The sequence below is a fragment of the Martes martes genome (assembly GCF_963455335.1).
Source record: "Martes martes genome assembly, chromosome: 15".
Classification (NCBI taxonomy): Eukaryota; Metazoa; Chordata; class Mammalia; order Carnivora; family Mustelidae; genus Martes; species Martes martes.
Genome location: NC_137903.1, coordinates 54522659 through 54546029, shown reverse-complemented (window position 1 = coordinate 54546029; position 23371 = coordinate 54522659).

The window sequence follows — 23371 nt, the reverse complement described above, 5'->3', positions numbered from 1 at the left end:
ATAAAATAACAACAAACACTAATGAGGGATTGATGAATGAAGACAGGCATGGGTCAAGGATAGATATATGATAAAGCACATAGAGTAAAATTGAGTATATTAATGGTATAATCTATGTAGTGAGAATATAGGTGCTTGCTGTAAAGTGCTGTCAACTTGCCTTAGTTTTGTAGTAAAATGTTGGGAAAAAAAGACTTCTGTCCATCTAATAATTATTTTTAGAATAATATGTTTTGTCTATGGTTTTGTTCAATGTCTTTTCCTTTTTTATGTTTTAAACTTTCACTACAGTGTGTTTATAAATGAATTTTTACTGCACTCAGGGCTAATGAGCTTACATCTTTTTTCATTTCTTGAAAGTTCTCAGCCTGTATTTCAATGAATATTATCTTTTTTTCTCTTTTTGGAATTTCCATTAGATTTGTATTTAAACTTCTTGTCCTATCACCCTCAGATCTTAGCCTCTCTTTCATATATCTTTGTCTCCCTCTGCTGCATTTGGGTGCCCTCACCTTGCACCTTCAGGTATGTCATCCTCACGTCCACTTTTCAGTTTACTGATTCTCTCTTTGGCTGTATCTATTCTGCTGCTTAATCTATGACTACGTTTCTCATTTCTAGAAATTCTATTCAATTTTTTCCCAATATAATCATCATTTTCATTGTGTTTTTTTTTTAAGATTCTTTTGTATAGTTAACCTTTTAAAACATACTTAGTTTTTAGTTTAATTCTGATAGTTTATTTTAAGTAGGTGTTATCTGGGGGTCAAAATCTGCTCTTTGCTTTATCTGTTGACTCCCACTCATTGTGGACTGCCTCCTTCATAAATTTGGATTGTGATTATGGTAATGGACATTTATTGGATGAACTCTTCCAGCTTGAAGGTTTTGTCCCTCTAGAGAAATTTTTTTTGTTTGTGCAAGGCATACCAGAGCCATAGATCCTAGTCACTTTTTATATTGGTTATTCATATCATGCATCTAGAACAAAGTTAAGCTCAAAATGGACATGAAGACAAGCCTGTGCTCATGAATTATCAGAGGAGACTCTTTCTTTTCTTTATTCAGAGCCTCGTTTAAAACAACTAAGCTTCTTGATCATCATCTTGAACCTGAGTATAGATTTTGTTTACTCCTTCCTACATCTAACATAGCACTTCAAGGTTTCTGGTTTTCTGTGGGGGAAAAGGATAGAGAGGTGTTTGACTTCCACTTCCTTCATCATGCAGACTCAAGACCTCATCTCCTGAGCACGGGTAGACATTCATACCGAGGCCCTTGCATTACCAAATCTGGTTAATCTCCACAGGCAGCTGGTGCATCTGCTCAGGCTTTCACTCTGGAATTTAGTTCTTCTTTTATTTTGGATCTCTGGAAATTTCCCTCACTTTCTTATAAACCCAGTTATTGCTTTTAAAAGGATGTTCATTATAATCTATTCAGCATTTTCTAGGTGTTTCATATTGGGAGGGTCTTCAAGTAATTTGATCTTCCATAATACCGGAAATGAAAGCTGTGTTAGGCATTTCACATGGATTATTTTATTAATTCTTCACAACAACACTTTATGCATTATTAGTCCAGGAAATTCAGGCATAGGGGAATTAAGCAGTTTCTCCAGGTCTTACAAGCTGGTCAGTGTGGAAAAGTTGGGATTCTCTCAATGTTTAATCAATTCTGATATGTAGGCTTTTGGTTTTTCGTGTCACAAGGGTAGAGAAACTTACCTCCTGTCCTGGAAAGGTTGCTTTTCCCAGGCCCGCAGTGTTACTCAATCAGTACTGTAACAGTCTCCGTCCTGGGTGTGCATTTACTATCTTCTCATTCAGCAGCAGGGCCTGAAGAGTGTTCTTCATACTACGGCTTTTGGAATTCTCCCATTACCTGTCATTTCCAGGCTGTGTGTTGTCTGGAAGAAGAGCGTCTGCATTCCTTTTTGGGATCACTCTCAAGCAGCCCTCTGCTGCCTGACATGAAGACTCAGCCTCAGGAGCGTGGGACTTCTGTGTCTCATCTAGGTTTTTGACTGAGTTTTATTTACATCACTTGCTCTTATTCGCCAATCTAAGAAGTGATGAGCTTTCTGTTTGTCTCTGAGACTGCCTTGCAGACAATGAGGGTGACCAGATGCCCTGGTTTACCTGGGATGGGGTATTTCCTAGGATGTGGGACTTTCAGCTCCAAAACTGGGCAAGCCCTGGGACAACCAAAATGTTCGTCACTCCGCAGACCATTCCAGGGGATTTGTTAACCAGATCAGTCCTAGTTCTTTGCCATCTGAGACCAGAGGGAGTATCCTCTGGTTTCCAGATTTCCCCAGAGATGAAAGGAAGGGGGTTTAATGGTGAGAAGAAGAGCTCAGAGGACAGAAGATTCATTTCAAGGACATATGGAATGAAGCAAAACCTCACCAGGTATTTCCCAGATGTTTCTAGTTACACCCCAGCAAAAGATGGAGAAGCTTCGGGAGAACAAGTAGGAACAACAGGGAAAAGAACCGAGATTCACAGAGCGTGGTTTCCTGGGCCACGTATTTGGTTCGATTCTTAGTCTATATCAGCAGACAAGATGATGCCCATTTTGAGGAGGAGGAAACTGAAACTCTGCAAGATTGAGTACCTTGCCCAATATCACGTTTGCAAAAAGTGAAGTCTGGATTCAAAGCCAGGCCTTCAAGTTGACCTTAGTGAGGGGATGGGAAGGAGTGCTCGTTATGCCAGCACTGATTGTGAGTCAAGGAGGAGAGACAGAAGGGAAGCAGACTCTGCAAATTGTCATGGTCTCACAACAATCCGTGCTGTTAGGAAGAAGCAGACACGGCTCCGTCAGCGGGGAATCCAGGAAAGTGGGCAGGAGAACATGGGGGATCCTCTGCCTGTACCCATCCTCCTCTTCCTTTTCCCATCCCCAACATGCTTCTTTCTACCCACTGTTGGGTTCCATGGAGTGGTCAGGGAGGGATGCTGGGCTTGGAGAGAAAGATTCTTTCCCCTTCGGCTGTGCTGTTTGTAGACCGCCATGTAAGCAGTCCCATCCTCTGGCGCCTGGTCTTTGCTCTTGGCTGTTGAGTGCTTTACTGCCTGGTCTGAGGTCATGAGTTCGTTCTATCATGTCCCCATTTGCTTATCTTCAAAAAACAGCCTTCCTACTGCCTGTCTGCTGTATTGTAAAAATACTGTATCAAGATTAACCATTATTGGGGTGCCTGGGTGGCTCAGTGGGTTAAAGCCTCTGCCTTCAGCCCAGGTCACAATCCTAGGGTCCTGGGATCGAGCCCTGCATCGGGCTCTCTGCTCAGCAGGGAGCCTGCTTCCTCCTCTCTCTCTCTCTGCCTGCCTCTCTGCCTACTTGTGATCTCTATCTGTCAAATAAACAAATAAAATCTTAAAAAAAAAAAACCACATTAACCATTATTAGGGCATCCTTCCCTAACAAACACCTCCTGAGGATCCAGTGATCAGAGCTACTTTCAAAGGCCTCTTCTAATATTTACCTACCCTGCTTCCTTCTACACTCTTCGCCGTGTTTTCCTGAAACAGCTGTGTTGAGAACAGAAGGCTCTTGCCTGCAAACTCATAAGTCACCTGCACTTATTTTGTGTATCCAGGGCTGTTATGCTCTGCAGCAAGCTATTAAAAAAAAAAAAGGAGTGGATATTTGATATAATAGATTATTACATGTTCAGCATATAAATTACTCGGTCTTAGAAGCAAGAAATGAGTAATTTTGCCCCGAGGCAGTATAACAGCTACTGTGGAGTCACTAAAATCAATTAAATAGATCATCTGTGGTCAGGCAAAAGTGTGGAATTACTATCTGAATAGCATTCAGTAGCTGTTCCCTCTTTCAATCATTCAACAACAGGTACTGAGAATCCAAGGTGAGTTTGGGACATTATCTAAATGTTGGGCAAGGCTACAAAGAAATGCAAAACATACAGCCTCAAGGAGACCAAAGACTTTAGTCAAATCCTTTCCAGAGGAGGTTAATGGAAGTCATCGCTCTGTTTGGTGGATATACACATAAGCACGAGGAAAGTGGGCTGTCTTAGAAAACAGCTGGACGTGGAACCGGAAGATTGAGGGCTAACCTGTGTGGTTTTGTGTAGGGGGGCTTAGGGTGAAGGAGAGGAGGCAACGTGCATTAGGCACTCTGCCCAGGGCTGTGAGGGTCTACTCCTGCCCTGATTACTGACCTGTGTCCCAGCTGAAGAAGAGACCCCAGTTTTCTCATAGCCCCCAAAGAAGAATCCAACTTTGTAGGAGAGTCATGGAGATTGTAGCATTCTCTGTCCAGGATGGAAGACCATTTGCTACTGGATCCTCCTTGGGAGGAGAATTCATTTTTTTCTAGTAAGGAGATGTCATTTGCCTCTGTAATTGAAATAGGACCTCTGGGTCATTGGGTCAGTATCATCTGGCCTCTGAGTCATTCAGGGCAGTTGTCCACTTTATATCAAGTGAATTAAGAATCTATTGACCCAGGTCAAAGGATGTGGAGGGGTGAGAAATTATGTAATGAATCTGGATCATCTAGCCCCAGCCCATGCTGCTTCAGAGGACACGACAACCTTCAACCCTGACGGCACCCCCCTTCCTTGTCGCTGTGAAACCCAGCTCACAAGAATGCGTGGAGCAAATTGGGTTTCTTTGATTAAAGAACCCATGAGTGAAAGATACTATAAAATAACTTATGTCAAAACCAAAGTTAAAATAATGTCATACTCTGATAATTAATACTATCAGCCTTGACAGTGGAATATGCTAAAGAAGTCTTTAAATGCTTATGTTTCTTCCAATTATAGGTTTTGGGTCTAATAATTGCTTCACTGAATAGATGAATAGCTTCAATATTCTGCTTACTTTTGCCTGTAAGGGTGTGACCTTTATAAACCAATATTCAGTAGAAATATTGTCCCGCCTCTTTTTTTTTCCTGGCCTCAATCTGTAAAATGGAAGACTTTTTGAAGATTATGAAAGGAACTCATGAGCATGATTTCAATTAGTTTTAACCAGTTTCTATTGGGTATCTTCTCAGTGTAAGGAATAGCGCAGGCCACCTATGGGACACAGAGACAGAGAAGGAAAGTGATTGTGAGGAATCCGATTGCAGTAGGAGGCCGAAAGGGCCTCGAGGAGTAGCGTCCGCAGAAAGTAGAATTTTCCAAAATGCTTGTAGATGCCTGGACCTTGGAAACGGGGAAGAGGGTGGAGGGTGGGAATGGGGAGTCTTCTGGGTCAAAGACATGTCAGGGACAGGGAAGGACAGAGGGAAATCAGGGCAATCAGAGATGGCTGTCCCCGGGCTCTTTGAATGGAATTACTGTAGTTCCCTGAATGTTAGGAAGCTGTGTTCCTTTAGCTCATTTCTAAACGGCTCATAGTCCTGGTCGCTTGTGTGTATCCGATGCTTTTGAGGGTCTCGCTACTGGTTCTTAGACTTAGGACGGAGCAGATCCTCCCAGGGCACGTTTGAGACCCGGAATCCAGGATGTCACCCCAGATCATCCCGAAAACCTCAGGTTGGAGCATGGGCATGTGTATATTGAAGACCTCCGGGGTAGTGTTTCTCAAAGTGCTCCTCCAAGGGGCTTGTGGAATGCAGGCTGGGGCACGGCCCGAGAGTCTGCATTTCCTACCTGCATCGGGGTGGGGGGGGGAGGCTGAAGCTTCTCGTGCACGTAGACGGGTCCATCCTTAAACTGGCAGGGTTCTGGGTTTCGGAGTCTTACCCAAGGTTGAGAATCATCACCCTAATCTATCTATTCTATCTATATGGCCTGTTGTTGAGGCTTCTGTAAATATGGATGCAGCCATCCAGGGGGGACAGAGCGGTGCAGGGCTGAGAGGCAGGAGGAAGTCAGAACGGGGCTGGGCCGAGGAGTCCAGACTGGCAGTGAGTTTCAAGGCAGAGGAACCGGCAGGCGGATCCGTCTGCCTCAGAGAGGTCCCGGTGGCCAAGCTCTGGGGAAGGCAGGCTGGAGCTGACTCCTTCCCTGATAGGTCCCCCACGCGGGAGCCTCAGACGGACCCACTGATTAAAGAAATGTGTTCTCAGTGTAGGAGGAAAACTCCAGGTTTAAAATTAATTTCCTTCTGTGGGATGCTTCCTCCCTTCCCCGGGATTGATACACACAGACATTCTCAGAGGAAATAACTGGGTGCTTTGAAACAAACCCACATGAGGCAGGCACATACACATTTTGATAGAAAGATGGCATTCCGGATTTTCTCTGGTTCCCAGACTGGGGAAATATTATTATGTTCCAGTTACGTTGAAATGAAACACATTTTAAAGTTTTTTCTTTTAATGGAAAAAACAGGTAATTCGAAGATGTGAGTATAATTCCTTTAAACCTTTTAAAAATAAATGAATTTAGTTTTTTAAAAATTTTATATCAGGAAATAGCTTCATTGTTTGAGTTTAGATATAATTAAACCATTGATTTGGCCTCATTAAAAAGTGAGTGTTTATCCAAGGGACAGGGACCCTGTGGCAGGGACCTGGGTGGAGTGGGGGAGACCCAGATTTGGTCCAAGTTCATTCTGTTAATATCTCTATAAAAAGATAAAAATTAGGATTAGCCAGTGGCCTCAATAGGGAAGTGTAGCAAACGTCTTCTCCTTTTCCTAAGAGCCCCCATCTTGGCAATATTGTGTTGCTTAGGAACTAACAAAACATGTCTCTCTGTGTGTGTGTCTCTTTCTTTTTTTTAATGGTCCCTTTGTGCCCTGATATTTTTCCAAGTTGGCAGCTGTGAGGAAAAACAATGTGATTTGGTTAAATGCAGCCTCCTTCTCTCAAGTCTGGAGCAGAATAGATAAGAACTTGTATGTCAGAACACAAGGTTTACTCAGCACCAGGCAAAAGCTTTTGATGTTGCCTGTCCAATCTGGCCTCACATCTTTGAAGTTCTATTACACATGCTAGGGTTCCGTCAATAAGAAACAGACCTTTCTTTCCCCTGCTAGTTAAAACATCTGCCTCCTGGAAACGCCCTGCATTAAAGCAGGTTACAATAGTCCCAGGGCTCGGGGAGACCTGGGCTTTGCCACGATAGTGACAGGCAGGCAAAGGTTTAAGGAATGGAAGCCATTTAAGAAAACCCTCAAGGATCGGGGCTGATGGTATTTTCTTATTCCGAGAATTCAAAGGCAAACATTCAGCTTGGTTGGTTCTCGCATAAGCAGAGTGACTGATCAGGGCAGCCTTTTCGTGTGGCTCTGTATACAGGGCTGTATTCACGTTATAAGTCACATGTGATCTACACTCTTTATCTGGGGCATTAGCTGTTTTGCAGTGAATAGGAGCAGAGAAAACAGGCTCATTGGTTTGTAGTGTCACTCTTTGCAATGTCATTTAAACTGCTCAGCAAATGGCTTATTTGTCAAAGAATATTGCTTTTTCCTGGAACAAAACCCAGTTACTGATTGCTGAAACCTATGGATATCAGAAATGATATCGCGATGGGTTTGCTTCTGCTGCTGCACTGTGGTGCCCTTTGAAGGGACAGAGAGGTGGGGGTAAGAGAGCCTTTGTTCCTGGAAATGAAAGCATCTGAACAATGGATTAGCTGAAGGACCTTAGAGGCCAGGCTTCATGCCCCAAACTCTGGCTTGCAACAAAGCCTTCAACTAAGAGAATCCAGTCGTGGACATGTCGGAGGTGGGTGGAAGTCCAAAGAATGTTGGAGAAGGGCAGGTGGGCAGGTAACCAGTTAGACTGCAGCCCAGTGGCCAATGATCTCAGTTGCAAGTCCTGGTTCTATGGCTCTGGACTGGCTGCACCAGTTGCTAGGGGGTGGGAAGTAAAAGTCAGAAGGCAAAAGAACATGAGCCCATGCCTCAGAAAATCTTTGCCAACACGTTGAGCTCAATATGTGAGTGGCAGGGACAGGGGCACGTTGGTGTGCTATGGGACAACAAAATTATCAGGTGGATAAGTTGTTCTGGGGCATCACTGACACCCCATTTCTGTGCCTTTTCCTCTCTTGATAGTATCTTTGTCTCTTATCTTCACATTTGGTGGTCTCATAGTCTTTTGTTCTTATTTCCCTCCCTTCGTTTAACTGTTGACACAGGATTAGGATCTTTTCAACTTACCTCTTCTAGGAATGGCTAGCTGGAGGTGCTCAGTTGGTAACTCCTGCTAAGAGCATTTTCATTTTAAGGGAGTACAAAGTCAAGTCAAAGAAATGAAGCTCTAATGGTGGAATTTCAGGAATTGGTGGGCAGAATCTCTTTCCCCTGGATTTATACCATGGAAGAGGTCTAATAATCTTGCTAAGGAGAGATAAATATTCCTTTCCCTGAGCCTGTTTGCAAAATAATAAGGAAGAAAATCACAAGGGATCCAGGATTCTTACCTGAAAAAATATTTATAGCTAAATCAGGTCATGGTCATGTTATGATATGGATGATGGAAAGTGAATGAGGAGGGGGGGCATGTAGGCTTAGTCACACCTCCACAACTGATGTGAGCAGAAAGGGGCTCCACGTGCAGTTAGGGGATATGGTAACATGGGAGTAAGCCTGAGGCCCCCAAAGAGGCAAGCAGGTCAACTAGGTGTCAGAGCAAGACAAACTGTGAGGGTGCTGGATGACAGAGGGGAGAGGAGGGTCCTGATCCCCATGCCTGGTGGGTGGGGCTGGTAGGACCAAGCCATCGTGAGAGGAATATGTCGACATCTGTGTCTGGAGAGAGCCATGGCACCCAGGCTGGCTTTGAAGAGGCAGTGGGAGGCTAGAGGCTGGGAGCCCGGCTGGGGAAGATCCCCAAAAACAGAGGGTTTGGGTGTTGAGCACACTACAACCTGACTACCAGCTTCAATCCCAGCTCTGCCATCCTGGAGCTGTGTGACCCTGGGCAGATGGTTCAACCTGAGCTGCAGGGTCTCCTTCTGGAAGATGGGAATGATCCTAGCATCTATCGCCCAGTGTTCTCATAGGCAGGAGTTGAATTTATAGATCTATCTCATGTGGAGCCCATGATCTGTGCCTGGCATAGAGCCTATGCTGTCGGTGTTAGTGTTTATGGCTGGGGTCTACATGTGAGGAGGGGGAGCGCAGGCCCTCAGTGTCCACCGGGCATGATGCTGGTGGAACAGTCCCATGAGGCCACAAGTGGGTCTTCAGACCCTATATGGGCGACTCACAATCTGTTGAGGAGGGACACACCCACAGAAACCGGATGTAGCTTGTGTGCTTGTCAACGGACACCTCTGTCTGACGTCATTCCTTGGGTACCTTGTTGAGGAATTTAGCACCAATCTCAGTAGAAAGATGCCAATCTTCAGATCTGTCCTCACATTCCCATTTAGGGGAAAATAAGACGAAAGGAGCTGCACGAGCAGTTAGACACCAAGAGGCTGTAGAGTGGGAATCCCAAGAGTGAAATGGGGGATTGCTGGGTCTCCGTTCCCGAGACGGAAAAGTGTGGTCAGCCCCTCCGGGAGGGATACAATGAGGACTTGCTAAGGGGTGAATGGGGTGAGCTGGGTCATCTCATATCCCTGCCTGTGCCACTTTGCCCAAGGGAGGGCATGGTGAGAACACTGGCCCGGAGACTAGCTTCTGTGCCTGAAGCCTTCACTTTTTGCTCACAGAATCAAGGCACCGATGACTGAGGTCAGCTGTCACACTCTGAAAGAGAAATGGCCTCCCCATGTCCACTTTGGCTCTTCTCTGCTGCTTCTCTACCCTTCCTCCCCCTTCAACCACTCCCACCCCACCCCTGCTGTCATTCAAGTGACATTTTAATGTTGCATTTTTCCTTGGTTGCATTTCAGAGTCTATCCACTAGCTCTTTTCTATATTGTTTTGGTCCACAAGACATAGCCTTTGATGGGGGTGAAAAGCCAGGAAAAGGAGCCACGTATTTAAAGAGAGGAAACAGAAAAAAGGTACTTTCTTTTTGAGAACTTTTAAGCTCTAGTCTCTTAGTAACTTTCAAATACATAATGCAGTATTAATTGTAGTCACTGCGTTGTACGTCATATCCCAGGACTTATTTATCTTGTAACTGGAAATTTGTACCTTTTGATCACCTTCACCCATTTTGCCCATCCTGCAGAGCTCATCTCTGGCAACTGCTATTGTTTTCTACATCTGTGAGTTCTTTTTTTTTTTTTTTAATTTTTTTTTTAGATTTCAGCTATAAATGAAATCATAGGATATTTGTCTTTCTCTGTCTGCCTAAGTTCACTTAGCAGAGTGCCCTCAAGGTCCATCCATGTTGTCACAAATGGGAAGATTCTTCTTTTTTAGAGCTGAATAATATTCCATTCTGTGTGTGTGTGTGTGTGTGTGTGTGTGTGTGTGTGTATTCCCTTCACTCATCAATGGACACTTAGGTTGTACCTAGTTGGCTACTTTTTTTTTTTTTTAAGATTTTATTTATTTGAGAGAGAGAGAGATAGCATGGGCCAGTTTGGGGGGGGGCAGAGGGAGAGGAAGAGGCAGACTCCCCGCTGAGCAGGAAGCCCAATGCAGGGCTTGATCCCAAGACCCCGGGATCATGACCTGAGCCAAAGGCAGCTGCTTTCCTGACTGAGCCACCCAGGCGCCCCAAGGCTTGGCTGTTATAAATAAGGCTGCAGTGAACATGGGGTGCAGATATCTTTTCAAGTCGGTGTTTTCATTTCCTTCAGATAAATACCCAGAAGTGGGATTGCTGGATCACATGGTAGCCCTATTTTTAATTTTTTGAGGAAATTCCATGATGTTTTCCACCATGGCTGCCCCAGTTTGCATTCCCACCAGCAGTGTACAAGGCTTTTCTTTTCTTTCTTTTTTTTTTTTTAAGGCTTCCCTTTTCTATGCATCCTCACTAATGCTTATGATTTCTTGTCTTTTTGATACCAGCCATCCTGACAGTAAGCGGTACAAGGAGATACCTCATTGTGGTCTTTGATCTGCATTTTGCTGATGATTAGTGATGTTGAACATCTTTTCATGAACCTTGTAGACCACGTATATGTTTTCTTTGGGAAAATTTCTATTAAACTCCTCAGCCCGTTTTCAAGCAGCTTGGGGAAAAACACGGGTGTGGGAGGGCTGGATGGCATTTGCAGAATAAAAAGTAACACTGGACGGCTGGAATATGATGGACCAAGTCCTTTAAGCTGACCTCCTGCTTACGCGTACTCCTGTTCATCCTTAGAAACCATGAACGATAGAAAGCACATCTCCATTTCATAGGCCACTGTCCTGAGTTACAGAAAGGATCCGTATCTCGTCTGAGGGCTACACATCTACTACCTACCCCCAGCTTCCCGCACTGCTTTGCTTCGACTCAATGGTTTGTATTGGGAAATGGTGGAATGATTCTGGAAACTGTGGCGAGATCAGGAAGAAACCCGAAAGATCAAGTCACTGTATTCTGATGGCAATAGGGAGCCAGCAGAGGTTCTGGAGTAGGACAGGGATGTGGCCAGACACCTGCTTTATTTTTTTAAAGATCATATGTATGTATGTATGTACGTATGTATGTATGTACGTATGTATGTATGTTTTAGAGAGAGTGCGCGAGCTGGAGGAAGGGCGGAGGGAGAGGGAGAATCGCAAACAGACTCCCCCCCCCACCCGAGCGTGGACCCCAGTCTCACAACCCTGAGATCATGACCTGAGCCAAAATCAAGATTCAGAGGCTTAGCTGACTGTGCCCCCCAGCACCCCCCCGCCAAGACATCTGCTTTAGAAAGAGCAGTGAGAAACAGTGGGGTGGAGAGCAGTGGAGCCCTGGGGAGGAGAACGGCCAGCTGGTCACAAGCTCCGCGTTTTTGGCGGGCAGAGGGACACAGCACTGGGGGGCGGGGTTTGGGAGGCCTGAGCTGAAATGAGCAGGGGAAGGCCAGGAGCTGAATGGTTAGGAGAGAGGAGAGAAGGAGGGAGAGATGAGGTCAAGAGTCCCCTGCAGCCCAGAAGTAGATCTGTCCACGGAAAGATAGCCATCTGAAAGGCATGTTCTAAAGCACAGGAGACTCATTTCTTTTTTCTTTTTATTTGTTTTATTTATTTTTTATAATTTTTTAAATTTTTTTATAAACATATAATGTATTATTAGCCCCAGGGTACAGGTCTGTGAATCGCCAGGTTTACACACTTCACAGCACTCACCATAGCACATACCCTCCCCGATGTCCATAACCCCACATACCCTCCCTCTCCCTCCTACCCCCCGCCCCCCTCAGTTTGTTTTGTAACATTAAGAGTCTCTCATGGTTTGTCTCCCTCCCGAGCCCATCTTGTTCCATTTTTTCTTTTCCCACCCCCCAACCCCCCACGTTGCATCTCCACTTCCTCCTATCAGGGAGATCATATGATAGTTGTCTTTCTCCGATTGACTTATTACAGGAGACTCATTTCATCAAGTTCTTGTTTTCTCTCCATGGTTGAGTCTGCAGGGGGCACAAGTGAGGGGGAAATGAAAGAAAACCACAAACACAGTCAAGAGAGGCTGCCCTGGGTGGGAAGGCAAGGGGCATCAAAGTTTAAGGGATCAGAGTTCCCAAGTGCAGTGGTGTTAGGCCTAGAGACTGAAGCTCAGGCTTCGTGGCTGGGATTCTTAGCTTGGGTTCCCTGAAGCAGCACTAGTGATTTGTGGAGGGTGAGCTCTCTGGAGAGGCGGACGAGGAGGTGAGGGAAGCAGGACAGGTCCGACCAAGAGGCGGGGCAGAGGAGTTCAGGAGGCGCGCATCCCCTGTCTGATCCCAGGGGGCGCTCTAGAGCAGGAACTGTACCAGAGGGAGGTTGTCCTGCGCAGAGCCCCAAGGGACGGGCTCTGCGGCTGCAGGTCGGACGCAGTGGCCGGGCTCTTCTGTGGGTGTGGGGAGTAGAAAAGCCCAGGCATCTCCAGGGGAGGCGGCTCCGTCACCTGAGGGCCGCCTCCAGCGAAGAGTGAAGGTGTGAGGCCGTCAAAGTCCGTTTCTGCTGCAAGCAGGGAAGGGAGCTGCTTCCCGTGAGCGTGGGCACCACCCTCACGCAAGCCTCTCACCTCCTGCCTGCACTCCCAGCATCAACTGTGGGCATTCCCTGACCTCACCAGGCCTTCTCAGGCTCTGCGCTGCTCCACACGCTGTGCCCCGTGCTCGGAAAGCCCCCGCTCCCCTGTTCTGTCTGCGGCGCTCCCACTCATGGTTTCAGACCCAGGCAGTGTCCGCTCCTCTGTGGAGCCTTCCTTACTCATCCAAGCAAGAGCTGGTTCTGCCTTCCTCTGCAACACGCAGGATTTGACCTCTGCCTATATCACAGCACGACAAGATGTTGCTTTCTTTCTTTTTTTTTCTTGTGTGTTTGTGATCTGAATACCCTTTGGGCTCTTGGAGGATAGACAATGTATATGTTTTTTAAAATTCGTTTTTGAACACCCAATGGCTGTCCTCTGTGCCTGGCAAATATTCTAAATATGTGCGAAATGAGAATGTGGAGAATGCATGGAGGAAGGTTCTGCAACCTGTAGGTCCCATTGAGAGGTGACCGGATCCTTCCTTCCTGCACAGAGCTCTGCCTGCATAGGCGGTTTAGGGTGATTGGCTTAGTTCTTCTGTGGTGCAGGGCACGATCTGCAAACATGTGAGCCCCAGGAGCCCTCCTGCTAAACCATGTTCTCCAGCAGCATCCTGCCAAGCACACACAAAACCCAGGCAAAGACGGCCTCTATTTGCCAAAACAACTTAAAGTCCTCCCTGACTCCATGTGATGTCGCTGCCAACCGCCATCAGCCAGGATCACCTCATGGATGGGGAGCACGTCCTTGAAACACCAAGAACATTTAAAAATGAATATAAACATTTGAACTGTGACTTTTAACCTATTTATTTATTTTTTTTTAAAGATTTTTTTTTATTATTTATTCACTTGATAGACAGAGATCATGAGTAGGCAGAGAGGCAGGCAGAGAGAGAGAGGAGGAAGCAGGCTCCCCGCAGAGCAGAGAGCCCGATGTGGGGCTCGATCCCAGGACCCGAGATCACGACCTGAGCCGAAGGCAGAGGCTTAACCCACTGAGCCACCCAGGTGCCCCAACCTATTTATTTTTAAAGACAGTTTCATGTAATCAAATGGGGCTTCTAGGTTTTTAAAGCAAGAATGGTTTTGGGGTGAGAGGCCCAGTGGAAGACAGGAAACTCCTTTGGATTGGCATGAGGAGAAGGAAACAAGGAAGTTAAGTAATTTGGCCAAGGTCACCCAGCGAATTAATGGTGGAAATTTTTGGAACTTCAAAAAATACGTAAAAATCAATTTTATCGAGTTATAATTTACATATAATAAAATGTACCTGGTTGAAAGGCAGAGTTTGATGAGATTTTTAAAAATTTAGTAAGATTATATCGTTTGTAAACTCTGCATGCAATCTAGTAAATTTTAAACATTCTATTTTAAACATCAACATACAAAGTAAATTTATGCTCATTTATAGCACAAGGAGTATTATTTTATTATTTTAAGTATTTGCAAATGTTAGTTGTGTTTTTGTTTTTTTGACATATTGTTGAACATGTCTTTATTTTTTTATTTTTTATTATTTATTTATTTATTTATTTTTATATTTTATTTATTTATTTGACAGAGAGTGATCACAAGTAGGCAGAGAGGCAGGCAGAGACAGAGAGGAAGGGAAGCAGGCTCCCTGCTGAGCAGAGAGCCTGATGCGGGGCTCAATCCCAGAACCCTGGGATCATGACCTGAGCCGAAGGCAGAGTAACCCACTGAGCCATCCAGGCGCCCCTGTCTTCGTTTTTTTAAAGATTTTTTTTTAATCCAGTTAGTTAACATACAGTGTAATATTAGTGTCAGGTGTACTATATAGTGATTCAACACTTCCATACAACACCCAGTGCTCATTGTGACAGGTGCACTCTTTAATCCCCATCACCTATCCCCCCCCCCACCCCTGCCCTCTGGTAACCATCAGTTTGTTTTCTATAGTTAAGAACCTGTTTTTTGATTTGTTTCTTTTTCCCTCTTTATTCATTTTGTTTCTTAAATGCCACATATGAAGGAAATTGTATGGTATTTTTCTTTCTCCAAACCAACTTATTTCACTTAGCATAGCACTCTCCATCTATGTTGTTGCAAATGGCAAGATTTCATTCTTCTTTATGGCTAAGTAATATTCCATTGTATATATAGACATCTTCACCCATTCATCTATCAATGGGCACTTGGGCTGTTTCCATAATTTGGCTATTGTAATAATACTGCAATAAACATAGGGGTGCGTGTATCTTTTCAAATTAGTGTTTTCAAATTCTTTGAGTAAATGCCCAGTAGAGGAATTACTGGGTCATAGGGTAGTTCTATTTTTAATTTTTGAGGAAGATCCATACAGTTTTCCAGAGTGGCTGCACAAGTTTGCATTCCCACCAGCAGTGCCTCCTCACCAACACTTGTTGTTCCTGTATTGTTGGTTTTCGCTGGTCTGATAGGTATGAGGGGATAGCTCATTGCTGTTTTGGTGTGCATTTCCCGTTTAGGAGTGTCGAGTTTGATGGGCTTTAACAAATACATTCACCTTGTACCATCTCCAAAATCAAGATGCAGAGCCTTTTCATCACCTCCAAAAGTTCCCTCCTGCCCCCTGTGTAGCCACTTTCTCCACCCCTGGCCTAGGCATCTAGTGATGGGCTTCCTGTCCCTATAGATTAGTTTGTTTTTTTCTAGAATTTTATTTTATTTAAGATTTTATTTATTTATTCGATAGAGATTACAAGTAGTCAGAGAGGCAGGCAGAGAGAGAGAGGAGGAAACAGGCTCCCCACTAAGCAGAGAGCCCGATGTGGGGCTCGATCCCAGGACCCCGAGACCATGACCTGAGCTGAAGGCAGAGGCTTTAACCCACTGAGCCACCCAGGCGCCCCTAGAATTTTATTTAAAAGGAATTGTACAGAATGTGGTCCACCATGTCTGGATTTTTTTCACTTGGCATATTGTTTTTGAGATTCACCTCTGTTGTATCACTAATTTGTTGGTGTTTATTGCTGAGTAGTACTCCGTTGTGTGAATGTTCCATATTTGTTCATTCATCCACCAGGTGATGGGCTTTGGCATGTTTCCAGATTTGGGGCTACTGTGAATAAAGTTGCTCTGAACATTTGTGTGAACACATTTTCATTTCTCCTGGGTAAATCCCCCAGAGTGGAATTGCTGGGTTATATAGTTAAGTGTATGTTTGATTTTATAAGAAACCGTCCAACTGCTCTTCCAGGAGGTTGGGCCATTTTGTGTTCCAAATGGCAGTGTATGCGAGTTCTGAGTTAAGGTCCATCTGATTGTGAAGCTCAGGTCTTCTCTGTCATGTATATACCATGTCTGTTCCCAGATCCAGAGTGTATCTGTGAATCGTTCAGGGACTGTGTTAAAAATACAGATTCCAGGACCCAAACGCTCAGAGTATCTAATTCAGTCCTCTGAGAGCAGAGCTGGGGAATTTGCATTTTGAACGAGCACCCCAGAAGGTTTGGGTGCTGGTGGTCCACAGAACACTCTTTGAGAAACCATGCTGGGTGGTTCACTGGATTTTCCGGAGAAAATCTCCCCAAACAGGGACATCTGGTATTCTAACAGGGAAAGGGCTGCAGTTAACAAATGCCAACATCTGGCTCGTCCAGCTGTTTCTCTATCACCATTATCTATGGGTGCTCTAGATAAAGAGATAAATGACACCGAATGGTGGATAATTTCCAAGTCTTTCCGAAGTGACTTTGAAATGTATGTTGATACTTATTTCTTCCAATATTATGCTCGAGGAATTCATGTCAGACAAATAGAGAGGCTGCATTTGGAGAAGAGCAGTCAGGAATTGTTGGGAAACTGTCTAATTTCCCTTGCTGCTTAAGACACCAGCTACAGGCTTTGAAACCAGGCAGGGCTCTCAGATGTTCTGTGGGTAAGACTCTCCACCGGGCGCGTGTTGATATGCAGATTTTGGAAGGGCTCCCACCGGGAAACTGCTTTGGGTCAACATCGCAGTCACAGCTGCCCTTCGCGGTGGGCCACGAACTTCACTTTGAGCAACACCGAAGTTAACCAGTGTTTGAGTCTCTCTCCAGGGTAGGAAGAGATGGTCACGTGTCTGGGCTCTGCGAGGCGATAGACAAGGGCACAGAAGCTGGGTGTATGTGTTTTCTGTTTCGTAGTCTTCTTAGATGAGTTAGGATGCGATGGGGTAAGAAACTGGGCTTTAGAATGAGACGTGGACTTGGGCTTCAACTCCGCCGCTTACTAGCTGTGCGATCCCGAGCTGGATCAGCTGCGATCAGCTGACCTAAGCCTCAGGTGCCTCATCTGTCAAGTGGCAATAACAATAGCCACTTCATTCTCCCTCCTTTATTTTCAGAAGCCGTGAGGACCGATGGCGCTCCTGTCTGGAGCCTAGCATACACTTGGCGCTCAGCGGATGACAGTAGCAACAGGAGAACCGCGTGCTCTCTCTCATTCCCCAGGCCCATCTTGGTCCAGGGTTGGAATCCTCATCCGACGGACTTTCTCTCTGCAGAGCCTGGGCCTTCAGAGACACATGGCATTGGCCTTTCTCCCCTTCACAGGGGAGTGCTTGGGTGAGGCTTTTATGCCACACTTTCCTCTTCTCCCAGGAGAATGGAAAGCGGCCCCTCCCCCCAGCCCTCAGCCCCGAGGGCCTCAGCCCATTTCCCCAGTGAGCCAGAGCTTATTGCTACTTGTCACTTCTTATCTGATCTCCAAATAACACAAAGGCAACTCCTGCCCAGGGAAGGTCTGATTGCAAGTGACCTTCAGACACCCGGGCGTGTGAATGTGTGAGAACAGAGCAGGCTGGTGCAAGGAATCTGTCTTCTCCCAGCTCTGCTGCCCTCCCTGGATGGAATCCTGGGCCGCTCTGGCCACTCCCGGGAGGCCTCTAGAGCTGGGTGAATGCGTCTCCCCTCCTGAGTGTGGGCAGGGGAGGGTTGGGGGGGGGCTGTCTGCAGGTGGGGGAAAGAGCACACCTGCCTGGGTCTCTCCACGCGGACCTGCGGCACAGCTCAACTTGTCCTTTGCAGAGGGTCCACTGGAGTCAAGAATGTGTGTCCACGACTGTCTTCGGATTAGTGGCCAGCGGCTGTGTTTTCTCGGGGCTTCCCAACCTCAGGTGGAGGTGGGGCCTGCGGAATTGAGGGCAAAGGGTCTCACGTCAGAATGGGACCTTATTTTCCTCTCTCCTGGTTCCCCCAGACACCAGCCCTCAGGTTTCTTTCTCGCCCGTCCCATCCGGTCTCTCCAGGAGAACAATCCTCCTTTGGAATCCTTTGCTCCGGCTCTGAAGTGCATTCCCCTCGCCTCCCCTCCCTCTGCCATACGCAGTGACCTTGGCATGTCTGCCAACACTCAACATCGTGAGGCTTTATAAACCTCATATCTCAGAAGGGGCTGACATTACATTACAAGAGGATCTGTAAACCTCCCCGGGATGACTGATGTCTTTTTTAAACAACAGACCAAGACTTCATTTAAATTAGTAACATGGAGATTAGAGGCGCTCTCTCAGCCCCTGGCTCGGCCACGCCGCGACGCTGGGAATATCAGTCACATGAAAGCTGTTAAGTTTGAGATGGAAATAAATCTGGGAGCCTGTAAAAACTGTCAGCAGGTCAGGGAAGTTTATGAACTCTTGCTGTATCTAATCATAAATCATCAGAATAAGCTAAAACTGAGAAGAAAAATGTCCTCTTTTGTAATCTAATGCTGTCTGTTAGGGCAATAAAACTCAAATGAAATGCATGCATTGCAATTTTTAGCTGATACTTTACATTATTAGCAAAGTGAAGGAAGAGACTCCAACTTAAAAGAGTGAGACAGATGAGGGGAAGGCCACCATCCTTCTAAGGCTCTGGCTCTCTCTCCTTCGGCTTTGTGGCTTTTCCTCCCCGATACCTCCTTGGGCCTCAAAACAAGGAAGTCGATGATAGAGATCCCAGGGACTTGGGTGCTCAGTGACAGTGTGAGAGCATCCTGGTGATGGCCTTGAGAGGTCACATGGCCCCGTTCTCAGCTCCCAGCAGGGGGGTGTTCCCACACTGGCCTTGTTGACCCAGTCAACATTCCCACAGTTTGTGAGTGTGGAGGGTGGAAGGCGGGTGCTGGCTTTCCTTGTTCTCAGCTGCCTAGACGGCACCCTCCATCCCCCAAGCCCTTTGGGGGTGACTCACTTCTAAGCTGAAGTTCTTGGGCACTCCTCCATAGCCCTGGAAACCTTCCGCAATCATTCACATACCCCACGCCTTTCTCGCATTTATTGTCTTCGATGTTTGATGTTAAGGATCACCTTTTGCTTTTATGTTTCCTGGGACCCTCCCAGGGATTAACAGTGCCCCAAGCAGCATGGGAAGTTGTGTGAAGAGTGGGGGTTTTTTGGTTTGTTTTTTTCTTTTTCTTTTTAATTTATATTAACTATTTATTGAGTGCCAGTACTCAAAGGAAAATTAGACAATGTTCCACAATAGGGTGGAGGTAGGGAGGAAGGGAGGCAGTCCTGGGTTCCTGCTCTAAATAGCAAGGGTAGCATCTGGCTGGCCGTGGCCTCTTGTTCGTCTTCCTAAACACTGGGAAGATGCGCAAGGTGAGAGGTGGAGCGGGACAAGAGGCAAAGATACGCCTTCAAGAAGATGATGGGTTTTTAGGAGGTAAGGAAAGAGCTGCTATCATCCATGACCGCTGATGACTCTGTGACAGAAATGGGCTAACCTAATGTTTGCCATTGTAGACATTGGAGTATTTGGTAAATGAAAGAATAAATGAATAAAATAGGTTTAAGGTACAGCAACCTAGACTCTGATTGGCTATATAGTAGAAATTCCTGATCTTTGAGATGTTCAAACATTGCAATAAGGGAACTCGGGGAGCCTGAGAAAACCGTATTTCTGAAGATCATCCAGAAAATATTAAATGCCTATTTGTATGAGTTTGTTTGTTTGTTTGTTTGTTTGTTTAAGATTTTATTTATCTATTTGACAAAAGGAGAGAGCACAAGCCGGGGGAGTGGCAGGCAGAGGGAGAGGAAGAAGCAGGCTTCTCACTGAGCAAGGAGCACAGTGTGGCACTCGATCCCAAGACCCTGAGATCATGCCCTAAGCCCAAGGCAGATGCTTAACTGACTGAGCCACCCAGCTGCCTGCGTATGAATTTTGATGTCCTACTGCAAGAAAGCAGAAGTTAATCCCGGGAAGCCTCACTGAACCGTCCTTTCCATCTTCAACTCAGCCAAATTGTTGGGTGGGAAACTGTCTTCCGAGTAAGTGGCATTGTCTCTCGTATCCTATGCCCCCAAACAGTATTTCTCTGGCCTTAGTCACTCTCTTCCCCTCAGTGGAAACTGAGTGAAGAGCAGGTGCCCCTGCAGGAGGTCCATGTACATGGACTTTGCGGGGGAATCAGCATGACAGGTGGTCATTTCCATGAGCTCCTAGGCTGGGGACACGGATGAGACGTGTAAAGAATGGCTTCTCAGACTAGACTCCCAACCCAAAAGTAAACAGAAGAGGAAGGAAATTCGGAAGCAGTAAACTTTTTCTTTTCTTTTCTTTTTTTTAAATAAATCTGTAAGGAGCCCAGAGAAGCAGCTACTGGTAGGGCAGCCCTAGTCTGGCCTCTTACAGTAGACGTGGGAGGTAGTGGGACATCTCAGCAGAAAGCTAACGCCTCCAGAGATCTCCTTCCCCAGCGGATCAGCAGCCTTGAGTGAAGAACCCAGACCTGCGTCGTCTGGGGGCTTCTAGAAGGCCTGGGGCCACTGAACTGTACTTGTCCACACTTGCTTAAATCTAAATGTTTCCTTTCAGCAGCATGTACATTGGAAGAGAAAATTCAAAGAGAGTTTGAATTTAAATTTGCCCTTATGGATGTGTCTCCAATTCTGTGAACTTCCACATAGAAACATATAAATTTTTAGTGTACCTTCTTGATGGTCTGAGGAAGAGGGTTGGTTGGTCAAGAACTATTCCTTTACTTTTAAAGTGAGAAAACAAAGAACTTGCTTAATAGTAAGTGGCATAATGGTGCCTAAAACCGGGGTCTCTTTTCTCTCAGATCATTGTTTCCTTTTACAGTATCCCTTCTAAGGTTCTGTTGGTCGTGGGAAAAAGAGAATTTCTGTGAGCTAAAAAAAAGGCAATGGGCTAAGAGACAAGGAGTATGATGGGACCCATGTGTATTTTGTGGGTATGTTTTGGTCTCGCCTTTATGCTAAGAGGGGTGTGTGTGTAGACCAACAATGATGGAGAGGGGATAACATTACATAATGTAAATTTTGGTGGAAGATTCTGAAACTTCCAGTACCCTCTTGACTTGGGAAGACCATTTGCCATATGTATTATTCTCTGTTACATTGCCCAGGGGCAGAAAGAGAAATTGATGCTTTACTTGTAAGGAATGTGAAAAGTAGAACTAATGACATCATAGCAATCCATGTATGAAGATGAGGGCATAAATCTTCTGCCAGTAGGTAGGATCCTATCATCAGAAAATCCTCCCTTTGGAAGAAAGATGTCTATGATAAGCTCCATTTACCTTTAAGGAATGGGAGGGAGAAGAGGAAAGTCCAGAGATGGAAGTGAAAGCCATCAGAGAGAGAGGAGAAACACAACATTTGAGAATTAGGAGCACCCGAGGAAGGAAAAGTCAGCATGTCAAAAGTTGAATCTGGGGGGATAAAGGTGCTAAGAAGAAGATTAATGGACAAGAGGTTTTTAGGGAGTGTTTCTGGAATCAACACCAATAGAAGAGAAGGGAAAGAAGCAGGACTGCGCAGAGGGAGACATTCCGCTGTGATGCAGTCTCAGCTGAGACCTGTGGGAGGTCTGAAATGGGGATGACACTCTAGAGATGTCCTGAGTTGGGGTAAGGGGACTGAGTCCTTTTTTTTTTTTTTTAAAGATTTTATTTTTATTTATTTGACAGACAGAGATCACAAGTAGGCAGAGAGGCAGGCAGAGAGAGAGGAGGAAGCAGGCTCCCTGCTGAGCAGAGAGCCTGATTGGGGGCTCGATCCCAGGACCCTAGGATCATGACCTGAGCTGAAGGCAGAGGCTTCAACCCACTGAGACACCCAGGCACCCCAAGGGGACTGAGTCTTTATATCTTCACACTCTCAGGACCATGACTGATATTCCTCCTCTCCCCTGTCCCTCTACCCTAGGTTCCCTTCACCATCAGCTACTACTTTTGCTGGTCTTGTTGGCTTAGCGGTGCCATAACCCAAACCCTTATTCCGAGAGTCTGAGCTGCCAGTCACTCTGCCCTTTTCAGATGAAAGTTGTTATATTTGTCCATTTACTACCAATTCGGCAAGAGAGAACCAAGAGATGCCCAAGAGCATCACTTGGCTGCCAAACATTCTTTTCTATTCCCTTCCTGTAACAACAGCCCTACTTCCCCCCAAAAGGCAAGATGGTGACTCCTTTTCTTGATGGCTCATCCTTGCACACAAGACCTCAAAGTGCCAATTACTCATGTCCAGGGTTTTGTTATCTTTTTGAGGTCTCAGCTGAACTTCCCAAGATCCACCAAATTCCACTATCCCTATAATGATGTCTCCTGCCATGTTTCTCAAATATGTGATATGTTGTCCCAGCTGGCACCTCCCCCTCCGCCAAGGCATCATCCCATTTCTCCAGGTAGGAAAGTCATGACAATGACCCTGCAACCTTGTGTGGGGGATTACATGTGCTTAGTCCCCCACCAGGGATGGGTCCTTGTCACCAGCCAGGTTGCAGGAGATCCAGTCAAAATTCTCACTTCTTATACCAACAGCTACATTTGGGGTCCCTGGGGAGTAGCCTGAGATGAAGATTATGTGTAAGAGGTTTATTAGGGGATGCTCTTGAGAGTACTGCCTCTGAAACAGAGGCTGATGAAGCATGGTTAGGCAGAGGTGGAAGTGAGCTGTGCTGGAGTTACAGCTGGGGCCTCAGTGGACCCTACAGGGAACTCCAAAATGGATGCGTCCTGCAGAGATTTCCTGAGTTGGGGCAGTGAGACAGGATTTTATGCCCTGTGTCAACCAGTAGATGTGGGCCACTCCAAGAAGGGGACATGGCCTTGTGCAAGGCAGCTCTCTTCAGCTTAGACAATCCCCAAAGTGGGGGAGAGCTAAGGGTTGTCTGCAGGCAACACTCCCAGCAGCATGGGGGTATCAGACGCACATTCTTGAAGGGGGTCTTGGGTGGTGCATTTTAACACCCAGGGCATGACTGATTCTCAAGGTATGATATGATCAAAGACAATGAAGATTGCAATAAAAAGCCATTGGATTTGGGGGCACATGGGTGGCTCAGTTGGTTGGGCATCTGCCTTTGGCTCAGATCATGATCCCGGCATCCTAGGATCAAGCCTCGCATCAGGCTCCCTGTCCGGCGGAG